We start from the raw sequence: 9,040 nt of genomic DNA on the forward strand, positions 1-9,040 counted from the left end.
TCACAGAGTTGACATGTACTCTTTTTCATTATCATTTACAGAAAACAATTAGCCATCCTTTTAGCATTTAATATTCATAGGAAATATATCAGTTAATATAGCTCACTTATACCTGTATGGAGGTCTCCTTTCCTTTCTTTTTCCCCCCACCCCCAGGCCCAGTACTGCAGATTGAAACCCAGACTCTTTACTACTAAGCTATAGCCCCATCCTTTTTTTTTTTTTTTTTTTTTTTTTTTTTTTAAGAAAGAGTGAGAGAGAGGAGAGAGAGGGAGAGAGAATTTTTTTAATATTTATTTTTTAGTGTTTGGCGGACACAACATCTTTGTCTGTATGTGGTGCTGAGGATCGAACCCAGGCCGCACGCATGCCAGGCGAGCACGCTACCGCTTGAGCCACATCCCCAGCCCTAGCCCCATCCTTTTTATTTCTTTGAGACAGGTTCTCCCTAAGTTGCTAAGGCTGGTTTTGAACTTGCAATTCTCCTGCCTTAGCCTCCAGAGTCGCTAGTATTACAAGCCTGTGCCACTGTACCAGTGAGATTTTTGATATTTATAAATTATATGCAATTTGTCATTATTCATAAGGGCCACAAAACAGAGAACATTTTCACTTTAAAACTTTTAATATTTTAAAAACATTTTCCCAACCTTACAAAATAATTAAGATGGCTTTCAACACCATACAATGGGATCATATTATAGATTTTTGAAAGAAATTGGTTCCCACTGAGATGAGCCCATCAAATACACACTATACTAAGGAAGCCAACTGTGGTAGAAATTAGGTTTTGTTATAGATTGCTATGGGTGTCCTATAAAACTTTATTTGAATATTAGTCCCATCCTTTCACATTTGTTATTTATTTTGTGTGTATATATATCTTCTCTTTCAAATAGTTTAAAACTACTAGGATCCAGACTTAGATTTTTGAATCATCCATCCATGTGTTATATATTAACTACTAAGTGATTAAGAAATGAATTGAAAGCAATCATTTGAAGAAAATAGTATGTGAAAGATAGACATTAATCATAATACATTTGATCACCTAAAATTTACCTTTGTAATTTGGCATTTATATCTTTGCAGGTCTTTCAGATGCTAAGCAAGCATTCAACCTTGAACCACAACACCCCCCCACACACACACACACACACCTGTAATTATTTTTAGAAAACTAAAAACAATTTGTTGTTTTAAAAAATAAAATTAAAAATAATATTCCTGAAATTCCATTCTCAGGATTTGAGTTCATAAAACTTGACAAATTTGAAGGAGAATGGCATGTTTGGGTTGGTTTCTATAGGATCTCAAGGTACTTTTTAACTAATCTGGTTTTGAGTATCAATTCTAGTGTTTAGGAGCCTAGAGTATATGACTTACTATAAAGATCCTATCCTCACCCTCCAGTTTCTGAGAGGCATCACCAGTATTTAGTGGAATTATTTTTACTTCTCAGGCATCTGTTTAAATCATCTTTTTAAAAAAAATTACTGACTGGGCCAACAATATTATCACAACAAGGGAAGGAACAAATTCTCCTTTCATATCCAAGAGGAGCATAATCTAAACATTTTGGATGTTAAAACAGTAAGTAAAAGTATGCATAAAGACAATGCTTCCATACCAGCAATAAGATCAGGCTGTTGGCTGTGATGGATGAAGTAAACCCTTTCACATTGCCTAGATCATTTTATATAGAAGAAGCTGTCAATTTGTCATAACATGGTGATTTCTCATCAAATGTTCCATATTCTTCATCTGTGTGATGTAGGAATTACCTAAGCTCTGACACTTAATGATATATGTTTACAAACTTTTCTAGAAAGATGTGGTTTTACTCTCCTCTCTTCTTCTCCAAGGTTCTTACAGATTGGAGAAGGTCTTATTGTCCACAAACTCTAATAGTGGGTGCTGCTTCTTGAACATATGTGAGTTATTTTATTCACAGCATAAACTGACATTTTTCCAGCTGCACTTCCCTTATACTTTCAGAATTAATTTAGCATCTCTAACGCATAACAGTACAACATTTGACAGAATCCTTAACTTAAGACGCTAGAAGCAAATTCCCTACATCTTCATGGAACTGAGATCTGAAACTCTGTACTGACACATGTAAAAGGGATATTTAACCACTGCAGATTAGAGAAATGTCTCTAGATGCTAGATGAATAATTCTGCTATGCATGAATTGTTGCCTTTCTGTCTCATTAATACATTACCCATTCTACCTCCACGCCTTTGATTTTGCTTCTTTTTTAGTCAAGCATGCACCTCCCCTCCTCCACCATCTTTGTTCATTGTCTCCTTCAAAGCTCATCTTAAAATTCACTTTCCCCTAAAAGTCTGCATCACCTCTATCCCTAAATTTATTCTAATGTCTTTTTGATGAAGGTTGAGACTCTCCAGGCAAGGTTGCAAGCAGTCATAATCCCAGTGACTCAGAGGCCAAGGCAGGAAGATCACAAATTTGAAGCCAGCCTTACCAATTTAGGAGAAACCTCAGCAATTGAGCCAGACTCTTCTCAAAAAATAAAAAGGACTGGGGTGTACCTTAGTGGGAAAGTTGGGACTATAATCAGCTCCTCTTTTTGCATGATATGTCTGGTCTCTCTCACTGACTTCCTCATAGATCTAACTACACACACTAGGACTAAATGTTTGCTAAATAAATGAACAAAAGCAGCTGCAGATAGATGTACAATTCATAACATCAATATTTATCTGTACTATGCTGGTCTGAGCTTCTCTCTCTTATGCATTAACAATAACCATTTAATTATTTTAAACATCTTTAAGCATGACAAATTTTAACTCCCTTTACTGATTTAAAACAAAGACTCCTTTTAGTGTTTGACACTGTTCGAGATGACTTTTCCTAGAAAAGAAATTATAGTGCTTTATTAAGAAAGAAAAAAAAAACTGACAGTATGAACCAAAAAAGTAATAGGCTGGCAACTCCTAGAAGGAATTTTTTTTGGGGGGGAGGCGAGGATAGAGGGGATTGAACCCAGGGGTGCTTAACTACTAAGCCACATCCCAGCCCTTTTTTATCTTTATTTAGAGACAGTTCTCACTGAGTTGCTTAGTGCCTTGCTAAGTTGCTGAGCCTGGCCTTGAACTCATGATCCTCCTATCTCAACCTCCTATGCCACTGGGATTATAGGTGTGCACCACCCTGTCTGGCTAGAAAAATACTTGTTTTATAAATAACTGGCCATTATGCTCGTTCTGCCCATCTCTCCTTTCTTCATTTCAGGGAAATTTTCTCATACTTTCTCCAGAGAAACTTGAATATACTATTCATACTCCTATCTTTAGGGCTATCCAAAATATACCATGTGATGGTCCCCAAACTTTGCTGCTCAGTGCTGAACCAGATTGGGCAAAGGGGGACAAATACAAACCCTGGCACTCCTGGGATGGCTGAAATTTTCTATTTTCTGATTGAACAGATTTAAATGAAAAATTCAGAAGATATCAGTAGCTATGAAAACAGAATTTCCAGTGAACAGCTTCCTAGCTATGATCACTCCAAACTTTGCCAATGATCTAATACTTCCTAATCAAAAGCAAAAGTGTGAGGGTCCATGGGCACTTCAGAAGTTAGAACAAACCTAGGTCATGGGGTGTAGCTCAAGGGTAGAGCACTTGCCCAGCATGTGGAAGCCCTGAGTTTAATTCCCAGTATCAAAAAAAAAAAAAAAAAAAAAAGTTAAAACAATTCTTGTTCTCCTTCCCAGTGATTAACTAACAGTTAAGATCCAGACAGGTTCGTCACAAAAGCTTGGTCAAAGTGATAACTTATATACATAACATATTGTCAAGTTGAAGCCAAGGTTACCAAATGCTGTGCAGCACTCATGTCTTAATAATAAGCCTGTAGATGGTTGGGATCTCTGTGGACATCTGACAAGGGATATGTTTTCTGCCAGGGCAGAACAATGTCACCACTGTTCCTCAAAAATGCTTCAAAGTCATTAGGGCAAATTACTCAGAAAGCAAATATTTGCATGTTTGACCACACTTAGAGCAGGATACATGAACTTGATCTACAACTTAGAAGGTGAAATTCAAACACCCCATGATGTGGCATATTTGCAATATCTTCTTAAATTCCCAGGCATTTACTGTCAGAACTGGGTCTGTATTGCTGTTTCAAATCCATCGCTAGAGAAAAGCGATTAAGGACTGGGAACAAAGGCTGACTTCTCAGCTGTAATCTTTTGAAAGTGGCTGCTTAAGTCCTTAAAAGAGCAAATCTGAAATCCATTCACTGCTGTTCTAAACTTCACCTTTTAAGTAAGAAGTAATGATTACAGAATCATCAGGAAACTAACAGCTTGGAGAAGAAGTAACTGTCTCAGTTCCGTAATTTAAATTCTGCAAAGGTAACATAAAAGAGATCACAGCTACAGAGTGAGATCACAGCTCTTGATAGTGGAGTTTTCTAAAGCTCTCTTAGCAAGGTGTTACTAATACCAGGATTTGGTACTACCCTAATATACCTGTGTGGACTTATGTAGCCGTTATCAAATTTAGTCTTCAATTCTTTATCTATCTATCTATCTATCTATCTATCTATCTATCTCTTTAGGAGTTAGACTAGATGATTGTTTCAGGTCCCTTCCAGGTCTGGAGTTTCTTGCTTCTAGGACATAGAAGTTGTTAACATTTGAACATACACCTAACTTGAGGTGAGAGTCCAAGATGACCATCTATTTAGATAATTAGATAGTGGGGGCAGGGAGGGTAAAAGAATTACTTGGTACATTGCATCATGCTTTCTGCCTCTATGGGCTGGCTTTGTTCAGTCTTGTTTCTCTGGCAGACTCACGAGGAAGATGAAAGGACCATTGTGACACACGACAAACTCTATTGGTATCCAGGAGCTCTTTGCCAAGGTAAGGACCCTTGTGCTCTTTCTTTCCTGAATATTAGCCCCACTGATAAACTTGTAACATTTTGGAACCCATCTCCTGCCACAGCTTTCTACATCCCACAATTATATGACTTCCACCTAGAAATAATCTTACTCCAAAACTGATTTTGCAGGGCAGTTTTATAGAACTCAGTAAGATAGATCTTTGCAAACAAGCTGCATAAGTTAGCAGGGGTCTTACTTCCCCTTAAATATGTTCATAAACATGTTTTTAAAGAGTGAGTTCTATCACATTAAAAATGCTGAAAAAATAGTTCATCACAAATCTACAGTGTCAAATTAGAAAGAAAGTTTCCCTCAGAACCATGGGATTTATTTTGTTTTTCTCTGAGTTTAAGAAGGTTAGTCAAGAAAATCACACAAATGAAAAATGCAATGTAGATTTTTTTTTCAATCTAAACTAAACCATGTTTAGTTACACACTTGGTATTTTTCAGTTCATTGTTAATAGAGAAGTTTTATGTAACCTTTGCTGAATTTAAAAATCCATGTAAACAAATGGGGAATGAAGGGAAGGGAGGGGGCATAGGAATAGGAAAGACTGTAGAAGGAATCAGACATAACTTTCTTATGTTTATATATAAATACAAAACCAATGAAACTCCTCAATATGTACAACCATAAGAATGGGATCCTAATTAGAATAAGTTATACTCCATGCATATATAATGTTAAAATACACAGTATTGTCATGTACATACAAAAAGAATTTAAAAAATAAAATAAAAATAAGAAAATAAAAATCCACGTAGATTATAGCCTATACCCTTACCACTTTTTACCAGGATAGCTTCAATTCTAGACTCACCGCTTCAGTCAAATGTATTTAACTAATTAAACTAAAGTGTGATTATCCTATTGCATGCAAAATTCTCAATGCCAACATCATAACATGAAACTAAGGATGAGTTCTTCCAACTTTGGAAATCACTTACTTATGGAAATAAATTTGGAACATTCTATGCCATAACCCGGGCAGCATGCTCTCTTCTTCCATGTTTGAGTACACTCAATATAATTTATTTGGCTAAAAGTTATGCACATAATGATTTTTGCCAATTGGATCTGTTATATAATTGATCAATCAGGAAAACTGCATGATTTATTGATCTATACTGGATTCCCAAATTAACACATGGCATAACTTTTCTAATCGAGGTCAGTATAAATGACCTTTACTGTTTATGCTTTACACAAATTAACCAAAATGGAAACTGCCGAGCTATTCATGGCCCACAAACATCAATTAACCAATTTAATTTTACATTCCTTCCAGCTATTATTTTCATTCCAGACTGCTGCCTCTTGACTTCTGGCAAATCAAGGACAACATTCTTTAATAGACAGTGTTAACAACTTGTGAAGTTTTCTAAAGCCTACTCCACAATGCCCAGCACAAAAAGGGCACTCATAAATGTCATTGACTGACATTAAAGAGACCATGAGTCAAGAAATGTAGGGTGTCCAAAGCCAAAAGGGCCATTTGACTAATTCTATGTTCTTTCATATTTAACGGGATTTTGAAATTCAACATTAATAAAACAATTTACCCATTGTACACTCCTACTTTTTCTAAAGAAAAAAAAATCTATGTATTCATAATACTTAGAAAATGGCCAGCTACTGAAATAGGGGCTCCCTACAAGCTCTGCATGAAAAGAGGGGCAAGTGATTAAAATTGAAAGGCCAGAAGGGGGCTCTGTTAACAGTCTGGCTTTGAAACTTAAGTGAGTTTTTCGGTTTTTGATTTTTTTTTTTCAGTTTATTAACATTTCTTCTAAGTTTTCATTTCTGAACTAAAGGAGGTAGCAAATCAAATGATGATTTGAAAAGCATTCAATTAAGGTAAATTTAAAATTAATAGTGCATAGCATAACTGTTGATGAATTAGTGAGAGATTCTGGGGGTCAAAAGAACAACATTCTTAGGGGAAATGACTTTTTGTGGGAGGCTAGAGGGAAAGCTGAGAAGCTACTGCTCCATAGGCTGTCTAGACTGATCTATCAAAGAGGACTATCACATGCCATGGTAGTAAACAAGTGCTTGAGCATCTACACAAGATGAATGGAGGTATTGTATTAGGGAGAGTTTGTAATTAATCTCCCCAAATGATGTCTTAGGCGTATAGCAAACCTCACCATTGCGCCAAGATGAATTATCATTACTACAACCAGCAAATGAAAATCCATTTATCCTTGCGGTGCTTTTCAATTCCCACTTCGCTTAGTATTTGGCCAATGTTTTCCTTTGAAGGTTAATAGGCATGAAGCTACATACATATGCTCAGTTTGTATGTTTAGATGTTCTAGAGTGAGAATTTTTCATAAGCTTTTTTGGTCCATGAGACACAAAATATGGAGAGTTAATGTTTTGATACATTTGTAATTACCAAAAAAATTCTTTAACTGTAAAACCCCAGGTCCAAGTAATCATAGACAAAAATGTTTTAATCTATTGGTCTCATAGTATTTTAAGATAATAATTTCCTAACAAAATATACATACAACATGTGAAATAAGGAAAAGACATAGACATTTAAATTATATTGTGAGGCAGCAGCCAGGCACTGGACAATCAAGAACAAATTCAAATTCAAATTAAATATCTAATGCTAGTTCAAACCAGAGAAGATATGAGTATTTACCTTAAGATTAACAATTAAACCTGATTTATTATGAAGATAGTAACATATTTCCTGGTTCTATGATAAAACAGGAATCAAATGTGTTCACTCAGCTGAACTGCATTTACTCAGTAAGTGACATAATATATGGTTTCTTTTAAAAATGCATGTTGACTATACATTTAATCAAGACAAGTTGCACTATAATTATGAATGATAGATAAACTAAATTCAATTTATTGCAAAGATTGAGAAAACTTCCAAAACGAGTCTGAATTTCATTGTTTAACTAAACATTTATTTGGGTTCTATTTCAAGATCTCTCTAGAGCAGATTTATTCTATGTATCCTAAAGTATAAAGAATTGTTTATAATACTTCATATATTATTCATGCTGGAGTAAATATTCCGATTATGTATTTTTTTTTCTCCCTGGAATATGTGAGAATTATTTTCAAGTTTTCAATTATGTCCTACTTTTCTTTCAGAAATAGAATTACTTCACAGGCAATCAAAAATTCTGGGAATATAATCATAAAAGTATTATAAAATCAATATTATTAACTTAGTCTTCTAAAAATATGTTAGTATGATCTTATGTCCTTTGTAAAATACTATTGGCTACATACTTTGTAAATTCATTTTGAACTTTAGTACTCCCATCTGTATAATAATAATGAGCTATAATAAAGAGCCTCTTAGGCTAATGTGTGTGTGTGTGTGTGTGTGTATGTGTCTGTGTGTGTGTGTGTTTAATCTTTAAAGTTAGAAGTTTATAAATCCTGCTATGAGGTCAGCATATACTTTATCTTCTCTATAGCAAGATAAGAGAGGGAGAAAGGAAGAAGGAAGGAAGAAGGGAGGGAGGGAGGGAGGAAAATATAAATTAATGGAGATCTATCTCTAAATCTTAAGGGTTTTTGTTTTTTCTTTTAAGAGCAGAAAAGAATTTTTTAAGAAAAATGTTTTTCCTTTCTAATAGTTCTTCAGGATACTTAAACACGCTCAGTGCCTTCACGGGTCAATAAAAACTCTCTTTCCTAAGCCAATGTCCTCCTCAAACCTGCTCCTGGCCCAGTCTTCTTTGGCTTAGTATCCAGCTGCCCTATCCACTTTGTGGTCTAAGCTGGAAATCTTAAAGATTTTAATATTCCTTTTCCCTTCCACCCAGTCCTGTGGAATTTACTTTTTCTATCCTTTTGCCACTATTTTAGGTCAGTAATTCATTTCCTGCAGGAATCACTGTAACCATCACCTAACAGTTTCCTGCTTCTAGCCTTGCACTACCTGCAATTCATTCCCCACACTACAGCCAGTGTGCTCTCTCCACAGCTCAGATCTGTTTAGGGCACTCCCTAGAATTTTCACGATAAAAGCCAAACTCTAACATGGTGTAGATCTGATCCCCCTCACCCTAGTCTACATAACCCCATCTTTGCTTTTTCTTTATTGCAATTTCTTCTGTGCTT

The sequence above is a fragment of the Callospermophilus lateralis genome, chromosome 8 (genome assembly GCF_048772815.1).
Source record: "Callospermophilus lateralis isolate mCalLat2 chromosome 8, mCalLat2.hap1, whole genome shotgun sequence".
Taxonomy (NCBI): Eukaryota; Metazoa; Chordata; class Mammalia; order Rodentia; family Sciuridae; genus Callospermophilus; species Callospermophilus lateralis.